Below are 13,210 nucleotides of genomic sequence, written 5' to 3'. Positions count from 1 at the left end.
AGTAGTTATAAGGGGAATGATGGGAAAAATGGGCTGAAAAACCCACATTCCCATCATGTATGGGCCAGAGTTGGAGGAGGGCTCTAAGCCATATATGGGGTCCCCCAGACTCCTCAGGCAAGGAGGAGGGGGAAATGGGAGGGCAGCAGTGGAAGTTGAGGGTTTAAGGGCTGGGTAGCTTGTCAACATTGAATTCTTCCCTTCTCTGTCTGCTGGGGTGGGGGGGGGGGGAGAGGGCTATCCCTCTTGGGGTGATTGAGCCCTTCTCCCTCACCTTCCAGCTGATCTGGGATCAGGGGCTGGAGGATAAAAGTAATGCAAATTTAAACACATTAAATCCAGAAAATGAATAAGAGAAAAATCACTTTCAAGTGGCATGGGGCAGCTGGCTGGTGAGGATAGGGGAGAGTCTAGCTGGGAAGAAGGATAAAGTGGTTCTATGTGTAGCATAGCTGGGGAAGTCGAGCTAGAGCAGGAGTCCCAGCTGGGAGCAAGGGGTTCTTTTCAGTGTGTAGCTAAGGGTTCATAACCAGAGTAATATACAGCAAGCCGCTGCCTGTGATGCATACATAAGGCAGGAGACAGAAATAATCAACTTCTTACATGTTAATGGCATCTACTGTGTCAACTAATAGCTTAGTGAGATAGGAAGGAGAGGAGGCGCTAGCCCTTTTTGTGTGGGGATGTGTAGGGAATACCAGGGCAGAGTTGGAGAAGGAGAGAGACCCACCACTATTCCCCCTCATGCTTAAAGCAGTTGTAACCACTATGTAATATAATTATCAAGGGTTTTAGTCATAGGCCATAGATGAAATCTATCTGATTGGCTTTGTTGGCAACTACAGATAGCAAAATAGTCAAAGCATGGCCATTCTTTCCATTCCACTGTAAGAAAATGCATAGGACTAGGGAGGAGCATTTAATTACATACTATGTGGCCTAATGGAAAGATCACTGGTGTGGGACTACTCGTAGATGGGTGAACTTTAAGTTGCTTCATCTCTTTGTATCTATCAAATGGGGATAACTATGAAGAACACTTTCAACTATTACCTAGCCACAGTCGCAAATTGACCATAAATGACAGTGAGCTCTACAACTGTCTTGATGACCAACTCCTGCCAACAAGTTTATATTATAGAAATTAAGTTTTTGTTAATGCTGAGGTAAGGTTGCCTTGTGATATCTGCCTTCCTTCCAGAATGCTGACTCCAGTAAAACTCAAACTGCTTAAAAGGGAATAAAGTTAAAATTAATATCCACACATCCTTAACTCTGCCCGCTCTGAACAATTCTCTGGCTTTTCATGTAATGAACAGACAATACCTACACTTTCCCAGTGCTCAAAGGCAGAGCCTATTCCTCAAACAAAATACCACTGGTAAATTTAACCAGAGGATTAAATACCACTGGTAGGAAATTTAATCCTCTTATAGCCCCCTTCACACTTGCACTCAGGAGACCACCTAATCCTGTACTTATCCTTACCCATCATGAATCCACCATCTGATCTCACTGCCTGCCTCAGTCTTGCTGATATCCATGGACGAAAATTCCAGTATCTTGAGACTGAAACAAAGGCTATGCAATGCAGTATTAAAGGGATCGAAACTGGCACAAGGTACGCATGCCCTTCTTTCCTTTGATCCTACATGTTGGTGGACTCAGATCCAGATCTCATCTTATCATGATACTTGTATCATTCCTTACAATTAGTTAACATAGTAAATGCAGCTGGAGTGCATACAGATAATTCCCAATAGCTATTGCCAGCTCCAAAGGGATGCGGAATGCAGCTAAGGTTATGTGGACATTTACCTTAACCCTGGATTCTGGTTTTCAAAAGTTTAAGTTCTGCTCAAATCATTGATAACATATACCCTGCCAGATCAATGGCCAACCTTAACTCTATATTGATGATTGATTTTGGGCTTTGATCTAGCTAGGAGCAGTATACAGGTTGGATCTCCATGGTCCAGCACCCTTGGGACATGACTGGTCCTGAATGAGGGTATTTGACAGACCAGGTAGATCAATTTTGGTCCCCTCTGCCCAGCTCCATTTCTGGTTCCAGCTGCCACCCCCTCAGGCTGCCAACACCCGGATTGGCCACTGCTACCTGCCTGACTCAGGCTGCTGATCCCAGACAGGCTCCTGGTCTCAGCAGGGCTCACAGTTGCTGGTCCTCCTGCTGCCTGACTCCTGGTCACCAGGACTCTCTGGCCCAAGAACATCCGTGGTAGATGGACCATAGATTTGCTGGACTATAGGATCCCAGTTTTTAGAGATTCAACGTGTAGTTCTAAATTGCAGTCAATGTTGTGAAGCAGTTCTAGATCCTATAAAACTCGGTATATTTAATTTGCTATAGTTCAAGACAAAAAAAATCCTGATTTGTCCCCTTTGGAACTGGGCAAAACCTCAGCCTAAAACTGAGTCGTATCTGATATACAGCAAAATATTTATGCATGAAATAGTCTCCTATGCTATTAATGGAGACACTGAGAAGGGATTAATACTCTACTACCTGAAAGAACTCAATGTTCAGGGCTTTGCATATGTTATACTGTAATCAAGAAACTCTTCTTCCCTTCTTACATGTGGACTCTGTCTGCTGCTTGGCCACGGCTGCTCTAAGTGTGCATTCCTGGTTCCCTGAGAAGAGTAAGGTAAGGTGGAAGGTTCTTGGGAACTGCTGTCAGTAGTGATGGACATGTAAGATATTACAATGTGTTGGCAGGTCATCTGTGGTGGTCTTCTTGGCTTGTCATATGAAGCTGTCAGTGCCCTAAAGCTTTTTTAGCTTCTGCAGAAACTCAGCAAGTGAAGCTTCACAGCAATGAGAGAGCAAATTACTACATGAGTAGCCAAGGATGAGGAGAACTTAAAAATAGATCCTTTGCCTCCCAAGAAGTGGCACGTCCGCTTTTTTCTTAGTGTTAGAAGTTGGTAGTCAATCCAGAACAAAGATTAAACCACACTCTTTCTTCTAAAGGGACAATCTGGATCTGGCATTCCTTTAGTCCCAATCTATATGCTTCGAATTGTGACCCATGAGGATAGTTTCTTGGTTGTCTGTCTGATGCCTTGAAATCAAAAGCTAATTTTTGAAGCCATATATATAATAAATGGAAGTTCTCCAAAATAATCCATTTTGGAACTGCACGAGAGACATTATAGACCATTTATTTCAAGGAGGGAAATTATGCATCAGTACTATGCCATTCTAAATCTATTACAAGTCACTTGCTCTCAATGAATAAAGATATATCTGAACTGTTTGGCTCTGGAGACTTCCTGCATTGGATGGCTGATACAATTTCCATAAACAATACTGAATGAATACTCAATCAGTGTCAGTAAGAGTATTATTGAAGTACTACAGGATGAACTTGTGTGTGCAAAATCAGAGGTTTTAATGATCTCATTGTAGATATTAAGTAATGTTTAGTGCCATTGTGCAATTATAGCAGCATGAGTGTGTGAGCCAATGCTATGCCCTCCAATCACCTGGTCATCTTTAAGTTTAACTCTAAACCCGATTTCTCAGAATAGATGCTGGCCTTGTCCTTCTGCTGCCCACCATCTTTTTATGGTTGCAAGTCTATGCCTAGGCCTCCCTTCTGTATTCCTATAGGCTCGGCTTGCCATGGTATTGTTGAAACCTTTTGAACACTTTTTGTTAGCCATCAAAAGCCTTCTTTTGCGTGTCCCTTTATTACCACATTCACAGTGCCCCCCAGATAGCTCAACCCAGTGAATTGGATGGCAGCCAGCCTCTGAAGATGTCCTCAGGTGAGGGCGGTCAGGCAGCATTCACAACCAGCAAGTCTCCTTTGCCACTATGAAATACAATCAGTGCCTGCCTAAAATGGCCCCTTGCTTAGGCCTACACCTGTAATTCCCCATTCAACCTTTGTGGGTTGGACAAAAAAATTGTTTCTCTTCTTGTGACTCTTCTTTTTTTATCCCATCAAATTCACCTGGAGTTTTCCTATCAAATGGCCTGAGCAGAAATTAACCTCAAACTCCTTGATACTGAGGAGAGGGTCAGCCAGAGTTTAGGAAAAGGCTAAATGTGTAATCTAATCTTCCTCCTCAACCCTTAATCAGTCTACAATGAACTCCCTTCCTAACCTTTCCCCTGAGCCACCTCAGTATCTCCAATTACCACTCCAGTGCCTTCCTCTGAGTAAAACCCAGGCATTCACTCTTCCTGACCCAACTACTGCACTACAGTTCAGTTTCCCTGTGCCTATTAATCAAAAATCCCCCTCACGCTTTTCCCAATGAAGTGTAGGTGTGGAGCCAGGATTTCAATAATACATTCCTTCCTGGTTCACCTTTAAAAATATACATCTCTCGCCTTCCTCCTTCAAGTTCATACACTACACACTTCCCTTCACAAACATTAAAATCTACTCCAACTTTAATCTGTGTTCAAATGAAGCAGTTTAATGGAGCCAGACTATTCAAAGATCAGATAAGGAAACTTTTTGTGGTGATCTTGCCAGAAATGAAATTTATGACAGTCTTGTAATTACCTCTATCTAGCCTCTTACATAGGCAAATTTACTTCATCTTCTCTTCTACTGGCAAACAAGGAAAACATGGAAGAAGATTTCATTTAGAACATACATGTTCAATGACTGACAGTCCTGACAATTTAACCATGAACGTTGCTTTAGTAAAGTTTTCAGGGACATTGCTATTAAAAGCAGTGATATGGGGTCTGGTCTCTTTTATAGCAATAGTGGAAAAATTATTAAAAAATATATTTTTGAACCAGGTCAGCCATTAATAGAAGCTAGAATAAACCTTCCAATGATAACAAATATGGTCACTCAAAAGTAGAGAGTAATACAACATATTTTTCCTTCAGTATCATGGAGGCAAGTTTGTACATCTCTGGACAAGAATTTAGCACCAGCCAGTCTGTTTTTTTTAATTACTACTTCATTATTGCTAAACTCTATGGAATCTAGAGTGATCAGTGAAAGAGACAGATGCCCAACTTAGAGCTGCCCTCTGGAGACTTTAACATTTAGACTGTAAACCGTTTTGAGATAATTTCGACAGGCAAACACCAAATACTTGTTGGATCAATTCCTTCTCCTTGTCTTGATTTACATTATCCCCTTTTAAGAAATCAATTTCTTGATTCTTCTCTTGATTCTTCTCTAAGGGTATGTCTAGATTACATGCCTCTGCTGACGGAGGCATGTAAATGAGACATACTAACATAGTCAATGAAGCGGGGATTTAAATATCCCCCACTACATTAGAATAAAAATGGTCGCTGCGTTGTGCCAGCTCAGCTGTATGTCAGCTCAAACCAGTAGTCAAGACAAGGATCGGTCGACGAGGAAAGCCTTTGCTGACCGATCCCTTATGCCTCATGAAACAAGGTTTTCCTTGCTGACTGATCCCCGTCTTGACTGCCAGTTTGCACCGACAAACAGCTGAGCTGTCACAACACGGTGGCCATTTTTATTCTAATGAAGTGGGGGATATTTAAATCCCCGCTTCATTGACTATGTTGGTATGTCTCATTTACATGCCTCCATTGTCAGAGTCATATAGTCTAGACATACCCTAAATATTTAACAAGATCACAATGGAGATACCAGGGTAGCTTTCAAATGAGAGTTTTTTTAATGCATGGTGGTCTTTCAAAATAAATGAAATCCCAAAATGTGTATGATAGACAGTAAGTTGTGGAAGACATTTTGAATACACAAAACATTTTGACTTCTAACCAGATCAAATGCACGAGATGTTACTAACATTCTAGATAGAATACAATATCCATTGTTCATGCTTTTCAGATAACTAGAATGAATATTCAAACATAAAGTTCAGTCAGTATTATCCAAATATCTGTCTTGGAGAGTGAGGGAAGAAGAGTGTCAACTTTTTTTCACTTCTTTTTAGAAGAGATACTAAACATCTCAATAGGGCTTTGAATATTTAATTTGAGTAATTAATATGCTACATTCTGTGGTCACTTGACTTAGTTTTGGTTAGCCTAATAGGGTCTTAACTCCAGGTTTCAATATAGACAATCAATCAGATAATGTAGTCCAAACATGGTGATAAACACATCCCTTTGGGGTCATTACTTTCTAACTGTATGGGCATATAAAACTTAAGACTAACTAAATATTCTAGCAGATGGAGTATGTGTACTCCACTGTGCTCTTTATGGATGTGACTCTAGCAGAGAGCAAATCAGATAAGGACTGAGCAGACTACTCAAGGACAAGTATCTTTATTAACTCCTTTAAGGCTTATATAACGTTTACATAGAATGTAGTGATATATAAAAAAACAACTGCTGGAGTGTTTATTTTTGAATGATTAAAAGAAACAGAAACCAGAGAGATGGTATTCTTTAGGTCAGAGCTGAACCAAGGGTTAGAAAATAATGTTAAAATAAGTACTTAGTTTGATAGAAAATAGTGTTATGTTCTCTTGTCACTAAAAACACTAAGTCACTGCAGTTATGCTACCTTTGACCCTTGAGAGAAGTTCCACTGCAGTGGGCTTGGAGCAGAATGCATGGAGACTGGAAGTATGTTTAGACAGCTGGTACAGTCAGAGGCCTTCTTAAGGAAATGGAAAACAATACAGAGGGTCTTCCTTCAGATATGTGCTCCTATAATGAAAATGCCCCAATGACTCTGTATGTATGATAAGTAGCAAATATTATTACTGGGCATGAAATAGATTAGTTGAAAAATAGGTCTTTCCTGTATTTTTTTTTTTCTCCACAATGAATCGGAATGAGACTTAATTCACATTAAAGAGATTTTAGCCCAGTCACGTTTCTGCATTTAAAATATTAGATTAACTCTTGAAGAAAGAGGTGGCAGAGTCCAAATTTTCTGCATGGTCCTATCTGTTCTACAGTACTAAAGGGGAAAAGGAAGCAGAAAGACACTAATGGTGTACTAAAGTAGCAGAACATAACTCCTATCCCCTGGGAGAGCTACATGTTCTGAGCAAAAGGAAAAAGGCAGGCAAAACAAACTTTGTTGCAGGCCTTGTAAATTACCTCTTGGAAATCCCCTGTCTCCATGGCATGGACTGCCTTGGAGGGGAAGGGGAATCTTTGTAATGATTACAGTGATCTCTGACTTAGACCCTAAAGACTCTGTCAGTTTACAAGGTTTCAAGGCAATGCTCCAAGCCCCTTCCATTCAGCTCAAATAGATGTATTATGTGGAAAATGTACAAAAAATTCTGGGCCCATTAAATCAGTGGGAAGTTTTGCCATGGGCTTCAATGAGGCCAGGATTTCACCCATAAGTTCAGATTTGTTCTTTCCGTGTGGTTCTAGGTTTGATTTATTAGAAATTCCAGCAAATGTGAGGCTCCTGGAGAATGTCAAGTAGATTTGATTGGATCTCTACAGAATTTACCAGACTCAACACTTAGCCTCAGAAGGTTTTAGTCCCATGGGGAATACAGAAGATGCTAAAACTGTTCCTAAGAGAGCAGGTGTGAGAAGACATGAACTGACCTTTTGATTATCTGATTTGTCTGTTAACATGTAATTGGCTTAAGACTACTAGCTTGCAAATGACCTGGATAAACTGTTTGTGTCATGGTAAAAAGAGCTTTGGGGCATGAGATATACACAATATCTTTCATAAATGTATAGTCCTTATTGGATTTTATTTTAAAAACTGTTTCCCTTTTCATCAGTATGTTAAGGTATCTCTCTTGTTATCAAGAAGTGTCACAAAACAGTTATTTCATACTATAAGAAACATGCACTGCAATGCAACCTAAAACTGTATGTGGAAGGTGGACTTGCTTCCTGTTTATTTTGCTCTCTTTATACTCAGAGTTAAAGATTTGGGTTTACTTATTCAGAGTTACAGCAAACAGCCTTTTGGTATGCATAATCATGGTAAATTGTCAAAATGGATCACTTCTCATTTACTAACTGGCTATTTCCAATAGGCTTTTCAGAGTCTTAGTAAGGGTTAAAAATGAGGAGCTTCTGAATGAGGTTATAGAACTTGTATTCCATGCATGAATTTTTGGTATACAAAGGAAGATTTCTCATGGTGCGTGGTGGGGAAAGAAACTCCCAAAAAAGGCATGAGCAAGGATGAATCTGCAATGTGAACTTAACCACAAAATAAAACTTAAAAAAAAAACCCTCTAATACATGACACAAATAAGGGGGAAAAGAGGAAGTTTGGATTTAGAAATAAAATGCTGACAGATGAAGCACACAGACTAAGATAAGATAATTAAATGCTTTGTCTTGGCTCACAGAATTTGGTGAGACTAAATGTTAGCTTCCCTGTAAGAACTTCTGTTTCTCTTGGTTAAGTTTTGCTCCTGGTTTTGTAACCCTGGTAGCCTCTGACAGAATACATTTTGAGTCCATAGTCTAGTGGATTTACTTGTATAGGAAACTATGTACTTTTGCTAGCCATGTATAAACATAACTGGAAGGGTGTAGTACAGATGTATATGCAGTTGCTTATGTTAATGATGCTTCTTGCTCAGAATTACTTTATACCAAACATTTGAACTTCTAGCTACTTTTGTCAGAAAAACTCCTTCAAGACTTATTTCTACCAGTCTTTCAAGCAGGGTGGGCAAAGTCGTGTTCTTGCAACTAGGGGGCACATTTCAGAGACAGCGGTTGATGTAGGACTCTGCTGTCTGTGAAGTGGGATCAGAATCATCCTGCCAACAAGAGGCAAGATGTTTCAAGGAGGCTCATGGCAGAACAACTGCTAATGTCACATGTTTGGATGAGATAAACCTGACTGCTGCTACTTAAAAGAAGCAAAATGTGCTCCCCCTAGTTCAATCTACTCACTACCACATGTCCATGCGGTAACTGCCTTGAAAATAGGCCTGTATTCTTGCTCTGTTGATGCATTTATTGCATGTGCATCTCCTTCCTGTCCTCCTCCATGCAGAAGTAAAGAGGGGGAGGGGACTTGGCTTCTGCATACTACAAGGCCATTTATTTTCTGGGGGGTGGGGGAGAGGAGTCCTTCAAGGATTTAAAAATAAGTGGTGAACTAGTGAAAAGAAATATTGGTGTATATTGTGATGAGATATTATGTACAAAAGAGAGTTCACATTTATACTATTGGAGTAGTTTCTGTAACCATGGAACTGAGGAGAAATAGTAATTACTGCTTGGAGATGGCCTGGTCTTGAAGTCCTTTTTTCAAATAAAGCTTCTAGCAAGAAGCCTTTAGGGTGAAATCCTGGTTTCTTTGGAAAAAACTCCCATTAGTTTCAGTGAGGCCAGGGTTTGATCCTAAGGGGATGTCTACACTAGGAAATTATTTCAAAATAATTTATTTAAAAATAACTCCCCAAATAACTCTTTCAAATTAGTCCAAGACACACTCCCTTAATGTGGATGTACTACCTCATCTTGGAGCCCCAGGAAGCACTAGGGAGTAATTACTTTGAATGATTCTGGGGAGTAGTTATTCTGAAATAGCAGCAGTGGAGCATCCACACCGTGGCTATTTTGAAATAACTATTTTGAAATAAGAGTTATTCCTCGTGGAAAACAGGAGTTATTTTGAAATACAGGAGGCCCCCGACCTGTGACCACTCAAGTTCCGACACCTTACACTTGCAACCATTTTTGTAAGTGCGGAAGGGGCCGAAACCCCCTGACTTGTGTCCTCAGCCCGCATTTCCAACAGGCATAGGGCACCTATCATAAATGAGTGATCGAGTTTCGATGCCCCTGATTGGTTTCCCCAAGAACCAATCGTGTCATAAGTCGGGAGCCTCCTGTTACAGGCTTGGTAGTGTGGACGCTCCATTGTTGTTCAAAATAACTCCCTAGTATAAACCAGAACTAAGTCATACATGCTGCTTGTACATTTGAAATAAGTCCTTCATAGTTCTAGTTATGATGACAGACATGAACAGCCCAACTACACCAATCAGCCAAAACAATTTGTTACATAGTTAGTGCTGTAGGCAGTGATAAAGGCTGAACCAAACTTCTGAGAACATACATAATAAGCCTAATAGAATTATTTTTAAAATAAAGTTTTCCATTTGACCTGACTGATATTCTAGCTTTGTGTCAAAGTCTAAGTGGCTTTTAAGCATATTTGCTTGTCCCGATTCACTTTGATTCAAGTTTTTTGAAGCTGTGTTGGTCCCAGGGTCCTGGAGACAGACAAGGAGGGTGTGGTGATATCCTTCATTGAACTAATTGGTAAAAGAGACAGGTTTTGGAGCAATGCAGACATGAACTGCTCTGTTTAGCTCCAAAGCTTATCTCTTTCACCAACAACAGTTAGTCCAATAAAAGACATTACCTTCCCTACTTTGTCTCTCCTGAAAAAGATCATAGACTAGCTAAATTCAGTATTCTATTGTGTATTTTCAAATTACTGTAAAATCATACTTAAAAAATCACATCTTTTATACAAAATTCAGGTAATTAAACTCCTTCAAAGAAAAGTATAGTCATTTATTTTAGGATTATTATATGATATTAAATTAATATAGCTTAGTGCTCTCTGCTCACCAGATTGATTCAGGCTATGTAGAGATTTGTTTCCCATTATAGACAAGGTCAACTAGCCTTCTCAAAACCATTGCTAATTTAACATGGAAAGCACTCTGATACCATGGTGATAAGTGGCCCTTGAGAGAGACTCCATCTTGGGAAACATCCTCGGCTTAGCCATGTCATATGGGAGAGAGGTAATAACATTGCTAACTGCAATTAGCAATTTTAAGTATTTGTTCCAAGTATAAGGAAGACATCTAGGATGTAAAGCCAAAATAAAACCTATATGCAAGCATTTATTGATACAAAAATTGTCTGCGGGAAAGGGGGGAGGGAAGGAGAGTATTTTTCCTCATTTACAGCAAAACCAAAATTGGTGAATGTCTCACTGTCATGCTACATGTACATAGTGTATCCTACTACTTCATTATGTTTTATTCCAGTAGCAACTCACCACAAAAATATTTGAATTCTCAGCCGTACAAAAATATAATTTTGACAAGTGTATTTGAGCACTAGTGAAATGGAGTACCTGCACCTCATCTCAGCTTTGAAAACATTTCAAAGAGGGAAAGGAAATTAGTTTTGGCAGAAGTCAATTCTAGATCTATGGTATACTACACTGTTTATGTTTAAAGTCACTTTAACAACCTTTCTTCATTTTTTATGTATTCTCAAAGTTAATTGATATATTTAGATTTATAAAGGCACCTCTGTGATCCTAGGTGACTTTGATATATTTAGAAAAAAAAGTTCAGCTAAAATCTTTAACCCAATATGAAATTCAATCCCTGTCCAAAAACTTCCCATAAAAAAATCTTGAACTTTAAACCCTCTTGAGACTCCTCCTGCCCATTAGAGTGAAGGCACAAGTCTTGGAGCATATGCAGAGGATCAGCAGTCCTGGTCTATTTTGAACTGATGGTGGAACTTCATTCCTAAAAGAAGGCCCTACTATTCACACACTCTTCTAAATCACCCCTCTCTGCTCCGTGCAACTTAGGCTGAGGACGAGGGGGAGGAAGAGGTCTCTTGGATCGATTGGTACATAGCTGTTTACAGCTTTCTAGGTCAACTTCTAAATTTGCCCCAGAAATAGCTCTCTTGGTCAGGGGTAGCTCTGCAGGCTGTCACCTGCTTGAGTTTCCATCTGGGGTTTTTGTTTTTTAAATTCCTACACCAATGAGGAGTGCATCTCAGCAATTGCATCTTATTGTAGCCAACTCCACACCTGAATAAAATAGTTCTAATGTCTTAGCAGGACATGGATGCAGGGAGATGCAATTTAATCAAAGCTGGACAAAAAAATCCCTAATCTTTCAGAAAGTTCTACAGGCTCTTTAGTGGATACGTAGGTTAGGATACTATTTTTTGCATCTTGCATGAAAGCTGGTGATACCTGCAGCCTAATTTAGCAATCTGGCATTTTCAGTACCTATTTATCAAACCTTTAGAATACACATACAAATGTTAAACAGTAAATGTACTATATATATGCATTAGGTAGAATGTATGGCATATTTAATAATAATATCATTTATTGAATATACACCAGAAGGTATTAATTATTTTTAAAATCCAAACCTGAATTATAGACTTTAAGGAGGATGACTCGCTTTATTACTAGACTATAAAAGTTTGTTTTTTCTCAATATTTATATTTGCCAAGGTCTAACTAATAGAACAAGAAATCAATTTAGTTCTGAGAACATCAGTTACCCAAAGTGCTTCTCTTGTTTTTGTGTTTTACATTTCCATAGCAAAGAGAATTAATTTAAAAAAGATCAATAGTGTTGCTGCTATACCTTGCATAGCCTTCCTATGATTTACCATACTGGCTAATGTTCTATACCAGTTAATTTAAGCTTGTATTTAGCTATTTAGAGCTACAGTCTGAGACATACAAAAGGAGAATTCTTTCAAATATGATTTTGCTTTTTATTAATGTAATATAGTAACAGCCAATGGGCAAGGGATGGAGAAACAAAGCAAATCTTGTGTTCTAAATAAATAAATACAAAGCTAAACTGTCATGTCTTGTGTTCTGATGATGTTGTGTAAAATACTCTATGCACTTTGCAGTGTGTGAGAAACATGCACAAACTTCCCAATAAAGTTTAAAGCACTTGCAAAAATGTTGCACCTGGAATGGGGGGGCGGGTGAAGAGGGCAAAGGTCAGTATTAGGCATTAAGGGACTGACTAAACAGACTTCACACTCACTGAAAAGTCCAGACAACCCCTGCAGTGTCATCTTACAACTCTGGTTTTCTTCTTTTCAAGACCTAGTAATCCATAAATATATTTAAGTCACCAGCAGCTTCACTCTTTTTTTTTAACTTCAATTTTTCCCACTTACATAGAGATCTGAAATTTTTAACCCTTATGTCTTTGAATAAAATTTGGGAACTTTTTATCATCTTACTTACTATTGTCATTCATTATACTTCTCCTTAAAATTATCCTTCTTGGGAAAACAATTTAAAATGATCTAAAATGATACTTCGAAGTTGAAGTTAAACCTTAGCATATGGACAACATATCCTGGAAAATCACCAGATTTTTTTAAAATAAATTATTTGCAGAGTTGTATGATTAACTGCAATCTTCTTTTGAAGGCCATTTTAAACAAAGGCTTCACATAATATTTCATGCAAAAGATTGTTTCAAACTTATTTTCCTA

This window comes from Pelodiscus sinensis, chromosome 9 (genome assembly GCF_052426305.1).
Source record: "Pelodiscus sinensis isolate ZL-2025 chromosome 9, ASM5242630v1, whole genome shotgun sequence".
Taxonomy (NCBI): Eukaryota; Metazoa; Chordata; order Testudines; family Trionychidae; genus Pelodiscus; species Pelodiscus sinensis.
The sequence above is the reverse complement of the archived record's forward strand: the minus strand, read 5'-3'. Positions refer to the sequence as shown.